We start from the raw sequence: 9,148 nt of genomic DNA on the forward strand, positions 1-9,148 counted from the left end.
ACATTATCACAGTCAACTCTACTTTGAGGAGGCAGCTCTTCCCCAGTCGCATTTTGAGTGCCTTCCAACCTGAGGGGCTCATTTTCCTGCAGTATATCTGACAGTGTTTCTCTGCTATTCATAAGGTTTTCAGTGACTAAATATTCAGAAGTAGCTCGTCACTCTTTCTTCCTAGTCTATCTTCATGTGAAAGCTCATCTGAAACCTGTCCACCATGGGTGTCCCTGCTGGTATTTAAAATACCAGTGGCATAGCTTTCAGAATCACAGCAACTCACAAGCTATCACAGTACGACAAACTGACAGATGAGTGGTGGTGGAGCCATATAGTATACCATAAATACTTCCTCCTTTCTTGTGCATTTTTCACACCCTCTAGAAGTAATGGAGTCCTAGTGTGGTGCTGTAGGATAAGCACTGGATTGTTAATTGCAAGGTTGGTGGTTCAAACCTACCAGCTGCTCCTCAGAAACCCTATACAGGGTCACTGTGTATTGGAACTGACTCGATGGCACTTAACGACTAGAAATAATAATTCTCTTGCTTTTTTTCTTTTCTATGATTATTTTTTTCTGTTCTTATCATTGCTTATATTTTACAAACTGCTTACATTATCAATATACTAAAACACATCGGCCATTATATCCAATATGCTTTCTTGGACACACTTCTTTTAGGAGTGTCTGGCACCTCTTCCAATCTGAACTGATTATTCTTTATACCGCACACATAGGTGTCATCCTGGCATCTCCATTCACCATCTTGGTTATTCCTTTTCATATTTCTCTTGTGTTTCTTGGATTCCATACTGTCATTTCTTAGTTATTCTCTTGTTTTAGAAACTTTGACATGTCTAATAATGTATTTGAGGGAGACCTGGTGATACAGTGGTTAAGTGCTCAGCTACTAATAAACAGGTAGGTAGTTCAAACACACCAGCAGCTCCATGGGAAAATGGTGTGGCAGTTTGCTTCTATCAAGATGACAGCGTTCTGCTCCTAGTTCTGGGCAGTAATGTGCCTTAATGTGGGTGTTTCCCTGACCACTGCATTGGACACTCAGCAGGTTTTTCTCATCTAAAACTCATTAAATCTGGGAATTCTGGAATGATTTATTTTCCTGTTGTTTCAAGTGTTTGTATGTTTGGTTCTCTGGACTATTTTTTCTCTTTGTTCTTCTAAATTTGCTTTTTGCCTGCCATATTGTTTTTAATTTTTTTCTGCCAAATGTTACAGTTGGCTCCCTTTTTAAAACTCTCATTCTTGACTCACAACATGGAGTAGGATCTGAATAGATGCCCCGTGGATCGTTGGGACACTGGGTCTCCCGGCTCCCTCAGCACCTGCAATTACAGAAAATACGATGAGGTAGTAGTTTACTTTTTCAAAGAACACTCAAAATTCATATGTGAAAACATGATTGTATCAAACTTCAAAATGAAGGATCAAAAAGAAACCTGTGGCTGAGGTGAGAGCTGTTCCTGGAGGATGTACTTCTCAAGTCCACTTTCCATGGTGTGACCCAGGGCAAGACAGAAGGGAAGACACACAGAACTAACTCTGTGGGGACCTGTGGTGGACAACCCTGTGTAATGTGGATTCTGAAGTGACCTTGATGAAGCCCAGGGGTCCAGCTCTTTGTCACATCCCACCTTCCACCCCACCAACCTATATGTACTATATGGACATTTTCAGAAGGGAAGATCTTCCTCTATCACATAACCATATCAAACCTGAGTCAGTTTATTCTGTTTCTTTTCATTCTCTTTATGTTCATTGTCTTTAATCTCTTGTTTATATGTACACAAATAGTGTGAAATGGTACTCTGGATGGAAAGTTTTTCCATCAAATAAACTTATAAGCTATGATCAAGGAAAAAAACAAAACAAAACAAAAAAACTCCCATTCTTATTTCAGGCATTATCTTCTGAACTCTGTGAGTTTTCATATCCATGTAATGTCTTTCTTTCCACCAAGTGGTTTCTTTCTGTTTATTTTAGCCTCTGCTTCTCTCAACTGTCCAACGATATCTATGCTTCAGTTGACATTTAAAGGTAGGCAGATCAGGGTCCCAGGCCATGGGGTCCTATCGGGACAGCCCAGAGCCACAAATTCTCATTCCCAATATGTCACAACAGCCAGGAAGGAGATGCTACCCTCCACTGGCACCCAAGCTAGTCCCTAGGAAATTCTTTAGCTCCTAACCAATTCTGCAAGAGATGTAATAAGGTGTCCTATCAGGTGACATGTTAATTCCATGGAACTTTGTTTGTGGCATGTGGCAGCAGCATCCTCCCCATGAAGGAGAAAATATAGTGTGCAATGAGGCAAAGAAAAATGTTATCAATTAAAATGATGCTTCAATTCAGATTACTGAATTTACTGGAATTATCCTAATGGCTGAAAGATGCCCCCTCGGCATTGTTATAAGTCTACACAAGATGACCAGGGCCCTGCAAAATCTGAACAAATCCTGGCTCAACAAGCTAGGTGTGGGACCTCCTCAGATTCTGCAAATGTCCTTAGGCCCTGGGCAGTAGGAGAAAACACAGAGTTGCTTGCTGGTCCCTGAAGCTGCAGCCTGTACACATATCCACCCACTACTGCATTTGCAGGCACTTTCCAGGGAGAGTGGGAGAGATGACCTGTAAGTGGGAAGGCTGTTCCATTGGAACCAGTGGGTATGATGTTACGGCGAGAGAGTTCCATGATGCAAGAGACAGGTCACAAAGTGTTCAACAAAGTTTATAAATGGCCTGTAAAGCACAGAATGAGAAGAACATGAGCCATTAGAAAGTAAATGGCTGCAAGCAGTGGCACTCTGGTCCAGGAAGAGCAGAGCGAATGCAGGACCCGCTTCCATCCAGCACTACTTGAGGTCTGAAAGAAAACCAGAGAAATTCACCCTCAAGAGTTATGATACTTCCTTCCCTTTCCCCAGGAGTCTTGCATTTAAGTAACACTGATCCAACCTGTGCAGAAAAGAGGTATTCTGGGAGAAAGGTTTCTCAGGATCAATGGTTTGGCAGATTCTACCAGATTTCCCCAACCTTTCATAATACCCTTTTAGTTCTTGGAGCCATCAACTGGCTGGACTTCCACATTCTCTACTGGACTCCTGCCCTCAATATAGCTGTTCCTGTCTGATAGCATAGACCCCCTCGTTATCCTTCTTCTCATCTTACCCTTGGACAACTGATGTCTGGAATGTCTATTATCACCGCCTGCTCCTGGGTGCCACAGGAGCCAATGATAGGTGTCTGGAAAGAGTTCCATGCACTGTGTCTCCACCCGTGTGGAGGAAAAAGATGCCGGCATTGGTTCATAAGATTGAGAGGAAAATCAGGTGAAGTCTTCCCAGCCATCTTGCCAGGTGATGCAGCTGGGTGGACTTTCAGTAAGACTGGAACCACAATCCACGTCCTCCTGCAACGAGTCTAAGAGCAGACCAGTTTTTCTCCACAGCAGTAAGAGTTGGAAATATTTACTTTGAATTGAATGTCTACTGTGTATCCTGTACCTGACTGGGTGCCTTTCATATGCTTAATCCTCAGGTTTTAGGGTTGGTGTTGTAATCTTGAAAGATGGTTAGCAGGGGTTAAACTACTTGCTCATACCAGCAGGCAGTGAGAAGTAGAGCCAACAATCAAATCCAGGTTTGTCTCTAAACTTCATGTTCTTTTACCTCTATGAGAAACTCAGACCTTAACAGTTATTTTTATTAAAGACTAATAGGCAAAATTAAGCACCAGGCTGCTTAATTTTACAAGGTTGGCAGTTCAAACCCACCAGCTGCTCCGTGGAAACCCTATAAGGGGTTTCAAGAAGTTGGAACCAACTCCATGACACTTAACAATAATAATAATAGACAAAAACATGTAAGAAAGAATTTTGTGGGGTTCTTGGAATTAAACTGAGTTGTCAGCAGCCTTTTCTGATTTCTGTTTTTTTTTTTTTTAAACAATTTTCCTATTTATTTAAACTGGAACCTCTCCATTCTCCATTTATTGAACTTCTACTTTTAACTAGCTGCCATTATTCGCTCAATTGATTTTGAAAGAAACACTAACTGCATCAAAGGAGACAGAGGCATCGGCACATGTAATCAAGCATTTGGCTGCAGGGATGCCATTTTTAATTGAGGTGGGAGAGTGGAACTCTACTGCAGTTTCCTTCCACATGGAGGTATAGCCACTTGACACCTGGCCCCTCTTTGCAGGCCACACATTTTTGTCCAGGAGGAAGGAATGCCTTTATATGATTTGTACATTTAGAAAGAGAAACTGAGTGTGCATGGCTTAGCTTCTTCCTCCCTCTTTTCCTATTTCACTTATTTTTTTAGTTAGTCATTGAGAATATATACACTACTCAACTCTCTAAAGAGCTCTGGTAGCGTTATGGTTATGAATTGGGCTGCTAACCTCAGGGTCAGCAGTTTGAAACTACCATCTGTTCCATGGGAGAAAGATGAGGTTTTCTGCTCCCATAAAGATTTACAGCCTCAGAAACCCTGTACAGGGTCACTATGAGTTGGAATCGAGTCCATGGCACATAACCACCACCACCTATCAACTCTCTACATGTACTATTTAGTGACACTGGTTACAATCTTGGTATTCAGCAACTGTTCTCATCTCCCTTTCGTGAGTTGCTGCTCCCCTATGAACATAAACTGACTGCCCCCTAAGGTTCCTGTCTAATCTTTTCAGTTGCTGTAGTCAACTTGATCTCCTATAGACAGTTCTTAAAAGAGCATAAGGTAAGGCTCAAGGCAGAACTTTTGTACTAGTTACACTAAACAACTATTTGGATTTAGGAAGACTTCCTGATAATATTTTTGGTTAAAGGCTTAAGACTATCTCAGGACAATAGTATCAGGGGTCCATCTACCCTCCAAGGTTAAAGAAAGTCTATGCTGCTGTTGTTAGTGTTACATGCCATCAAATTGGTCCTGACTCATAGCAACCTAGTAGAGCACTCCCAAGGAGTGGCTGGTGGCTTTGAATGTTGATCACATGATTAGCAGCTCAGTGCTTACCCTACAGTGCCACACCAGAAGTCCAGAAAGTCTATGTTGTTGTTGTTAACTGCCATCAAGTCAGTTCTGACTTATAAGAAACCAACTATAAGGTTTCCAAGGAGCATCTGGCGAGTTTGAATTGCCAACCTTGTGGTCCTGAGCTTATCCTACAGCAGCACACCAGGACTCCCTAGAAGGTTTATGATGGTGGTGGTGATGTGCTGTGGAGTTGGTTCTAACTCCTAGCAATCCTGGTTTACAAGGCTGTAAATCTTTATGGGAGCAGAAAACCTCATCTTTCTTATGCGGAACAGCTGGTAATTTCAAATTGCTGACAGCCAAGCTTGTAACAACTATATTACCAAAGCTCCTTAGGAGGTCGTTGTTGTTGCTAAGTGCGTCTAGTCGATTCTGACACATAGTGACCCTGTATAGGGTTTCCAAGAAGCAGCTGGTGAGCAGTGCCACACCTGGAGGTCTATAGGTCATGAAAATTTGAATTTCTAATCTGCATTTACCTCTTTTTTGATTAGGATCCCTCTATGGAATCTTTGATCAAAATATTCACTAATGATAGCTGGGCACCATCCAATTCTGGTCTTGTAACAAAAGAGACAGTTGTTCGTGGATGCAATTAACCACACAATCCATATCCTCCTCCTATTCCTGACTCTTCTTCCTCTATTGTTCCAGGCTAGTAGAGACCAAGTCCTGTGTCTTGGACCTCTTTTCCTGTTGAGAGTTGGGCTGACTGTAGAGCACAAATTCTGTGTTGGTTCCTCCATGTGATAAGCCTCTTTGGGGAAGCCTTGAGCTGGCCCAGCACCATCTCTGTCTACAGTAAAACTTAGAGAGCAGAAACTTGTCAGCGAAGGAAGCTCAACTATTTTCCACTGATAAAGAGAGACAGAAAGTGGAAAGACTGCATTCTGTTACAGGCAGAAATGTTGTGAGGTCTGGAAAAACCAGTCAGTCACCACTGAGATATGACCCTCACATGTTTCACTATATATGGACAAGTCTGTCAACCTTTTATTTATTTATTTATTTTATTGTGAATTGGGTTAAGTAGTTAATCAACTTCTGTAAGCTAGCCTGAGGATGAGATGCTTGTAGGTGTTGGTGTGACAAACAGTATTGGCTGCCTTTAAGTGGCAAGGATACTTACTGAGTTCTGCACATACTACAGAGAGCACGTGAGGTGCTAACATTTAAATTTCAGGGCCAGCCCAAGGCAGGAAGCACTGGATTAGCTTCCCTAACGTCCACTCTGCATCAAGGCCAAAAGTGAAGTATGGAGGGGCAAGCTGTCCACAGACTCATGATTTACCCCCCTCTATGTAGTCTCAAATGGGCTTGGGATACATCATTAATTACACATGAGGGGTCTAAATGATTCTATAGCAAGTGGCAGCAGCAACAGCCAGGGGTACACAGTTCTGAGCATGCTCAGCAGAGATGATGATGATGAAGACTGAGTTGTGCTCCTAGAGCGCCCATGCCTCAGTAGAGCACACCGAGGTCAAAAGGGGGTGAAAATTAAGAAGTTATAATAATGCTGCATGGGGAAGGGATGTATCCCAAATAAGTTAAATATCTGAGCTGACTGAGGTTGCCACTTCTGAGCATTTCTAAACTTTGCAAATGGAGGGAACAGCCAATATTGCATAATATGGCTTTTCTCCCTGGATCTTCTAAAAGTGAAAACCCATGTTTAGTGTTTCTTTCCATAAAAAAATGACAGCCAGCAGCAAATCACTTGTAGCCACTCTGCACCTCCTCACCCCCAGTGGCTCTGCTGACTCATTGTAGCTCTGCTCTTCCATCGTCACCCTCGGAACTAACTGCTCAGGAGAAGTGCAATTTTCTCTGCTGCTACTCCAATGCTCTAGTGTTCCTGAGGGCAGGGTCTTTTCCTGGGAGGAAAGTCTATTCTGTACCAGCAGTGCCTGTGACTCAGTGGGGATGTTCGGATATACGAGAGCTACATTCTTCACATGGTGCTGTTGCTAAGTGCCATCGAGTTGACCTAACTCATAGCGACCCCATATAGGGTTTCCAAGGAGCTTCTGGTGGGTTTGAACTGCTGACCTTGCGATTAACAGTCTAGTACTTATTTTTGTTCAGCATTTATGCATGCAAAAGTTTGATAGTGAATAAGGAAGACTATAGAAGAATTGATGCATTGGAGTTGTGGTGCTGGAGGAGAATATGAAAAGTACCATGGACTGCCAGAAGAACCAACAGATCTGTGTTGGAAGAAGTACAGCTAGAGTGCTCCATGGAAGCCAGGATGGCCAGACTTTGTCTCTTATACTTTGGACATATTGTTAGGAGGGACCAGTCACTGGAGTATGATATGATTGGTAAAGTTGAAGGTCAGAGAAAAAGAGGAAGCCCTACCAATGATATGGATTGATACAGTAACAGCAGCAATAGGCTCAGGCATACGACAACTGTGAGGTTGGCCCAGGACTGGGGAGTGTTTCTTTCTGTTGTGCACAGGGCCTCTATGAGTTGGTACCAACTCGATGGCAACTAACTACAACAACTTATTCTACAGTGCCACACCAGGACATTCTTCACATTTGTTGTTGTTGTTGTTGTTATGTGCCATGGAGTCGGTTCTGACTCATAGTGACCCTGTACAGGGTTTCTGAGGCAGTAAATCTTTACATGAACAGAAATCCTCACCTTTCTCCTGCTGAACGGCTGGTAGTTTTGAACTTTTGACCTTGAGGTTAGCAGCCTGAATCATAACCTCTACCCTACCATTAAACTTTACAAAATAATATTTCAAACCCCATTAAGTTTTATTCTTTAAAAATAAAAAAGAGTTCAATTGTTTCAGTTTTCAGAGAACAGGGTTGCTATTTATTTGTCCTTCTAAAAGAGTCCTGGTGTAGTGCCATTGGATAAATACTCAACCTCAAGGTCAATTTGAACTGCAAACTTCAGTGGCTCAAGCTCACCAGCTACTCCTCAGAAACCCTATATGGACCATACTCGATGGCACATAACAACAACAAAGAACATAGGAGCCCTGGTATGATGCTGTAGACAAAATGCTGGACTGCTAATGGCAAGGTCGGTGGTCAAATCCACAAGCCATTGTCTGGAAATCCTCTACAGAGTCACTACGAAAAAGAACCTACTTGACAGCATTAAGAGTAACAACAAAAACAAAGAATCTACCATCTATCTCCTGAGGTCGTTGTTTGAATAAAATATCTTTCATAGCTTAATACACATAGTATAAAATGAGCTAGATGGAAAAGCTCCATGTCATCAGTGTAAACAAGGCCAGGGCAGACTGTGGAACAGACCATCAATAACTCATATGCAAATTCAAACTGAAGCTTAAGAAAATGAAAAAAGTCCACGAGAGCCAAAATATGACCTTGAATTTATCCCACCTGAATTTAGAGATCATCTGAAGAACAGATCCTCTGAAGAACAGATTTGATACATTAAACACTAAAGACCAAAGACCAGAAGAGTTGTGGGATGACATCAAGAAATGGTTAATGTTCAACCATTTCAAGAAGTACCATATGACAAGAGCTAATGTTACTCAGGGAGGATGTCAAAAGTGCATTGAAGGAATTGGCAAAGAATAAGGCACCAGGAATTGATGGAATAAAAATTGAAACCTTTCAAGAAAATGAAGTGGCACAGGAGGCACTCACTCATCTCTGCCAAGAAATTTGGAAGACAACTATCTGGTCCATTGATTGGAAAAGATCCATATTTGTGCCCATTCCAAAGAGAGGTGACCCAATGGAATGTGGAAATCATTGGACAATCTCTTTGATATCTCAAGCGAGTAAACTTTAGCTAAAGGTAATATAGAAACGGCTACAATCATACATTGACAAAGAACTTCCAGAGGTTCAAGATGGATTCAGAAGAGGCTGTGGAATGAGAGATATCGATGCTGATGTCTGATGGATCTTGGCTGAAAACAGAGAATATCAGAAAGATGTTTACCTATGCTTTATTGACTACACAAAGGCTTTTGATTGTGTGGTTCATGACAAGCTATGGACAACATTGTGAAGTATGAGTATTCCAGCACACTTAATTGTACTTCTGAGGTATCTGTACCTAGACCAAGAAGCAGTTGTTC

At 42.0% G+C, this 9,148-nt stretch overlaps 1 pseudogene; it reads right to left on the reverse strand.

The window, feature by feature from the left end:
- The window catches only part of LOC102826566, a 79,343-nt pseudogene that overhangs the window by 8,018 nt on the left and 62,177 nt on the right, over positions 1 to 9,148 (reverse strand).

Source organism: Chrysochloris asiatica, unplaced genomic scaffold, assembly GCF_000296735.1.
Source record: "Chrysochloris asiatica unplaced genomic scaffold, ChrAsi1.0 scaffold00179, whole genome shotgun sequence".
NCBI lineage: Eukaryota > Metazoa > Chordata > Mammalia > Afrosoricida > Chrysochloridae > Chrysochloris > Chrysochloris asiatica.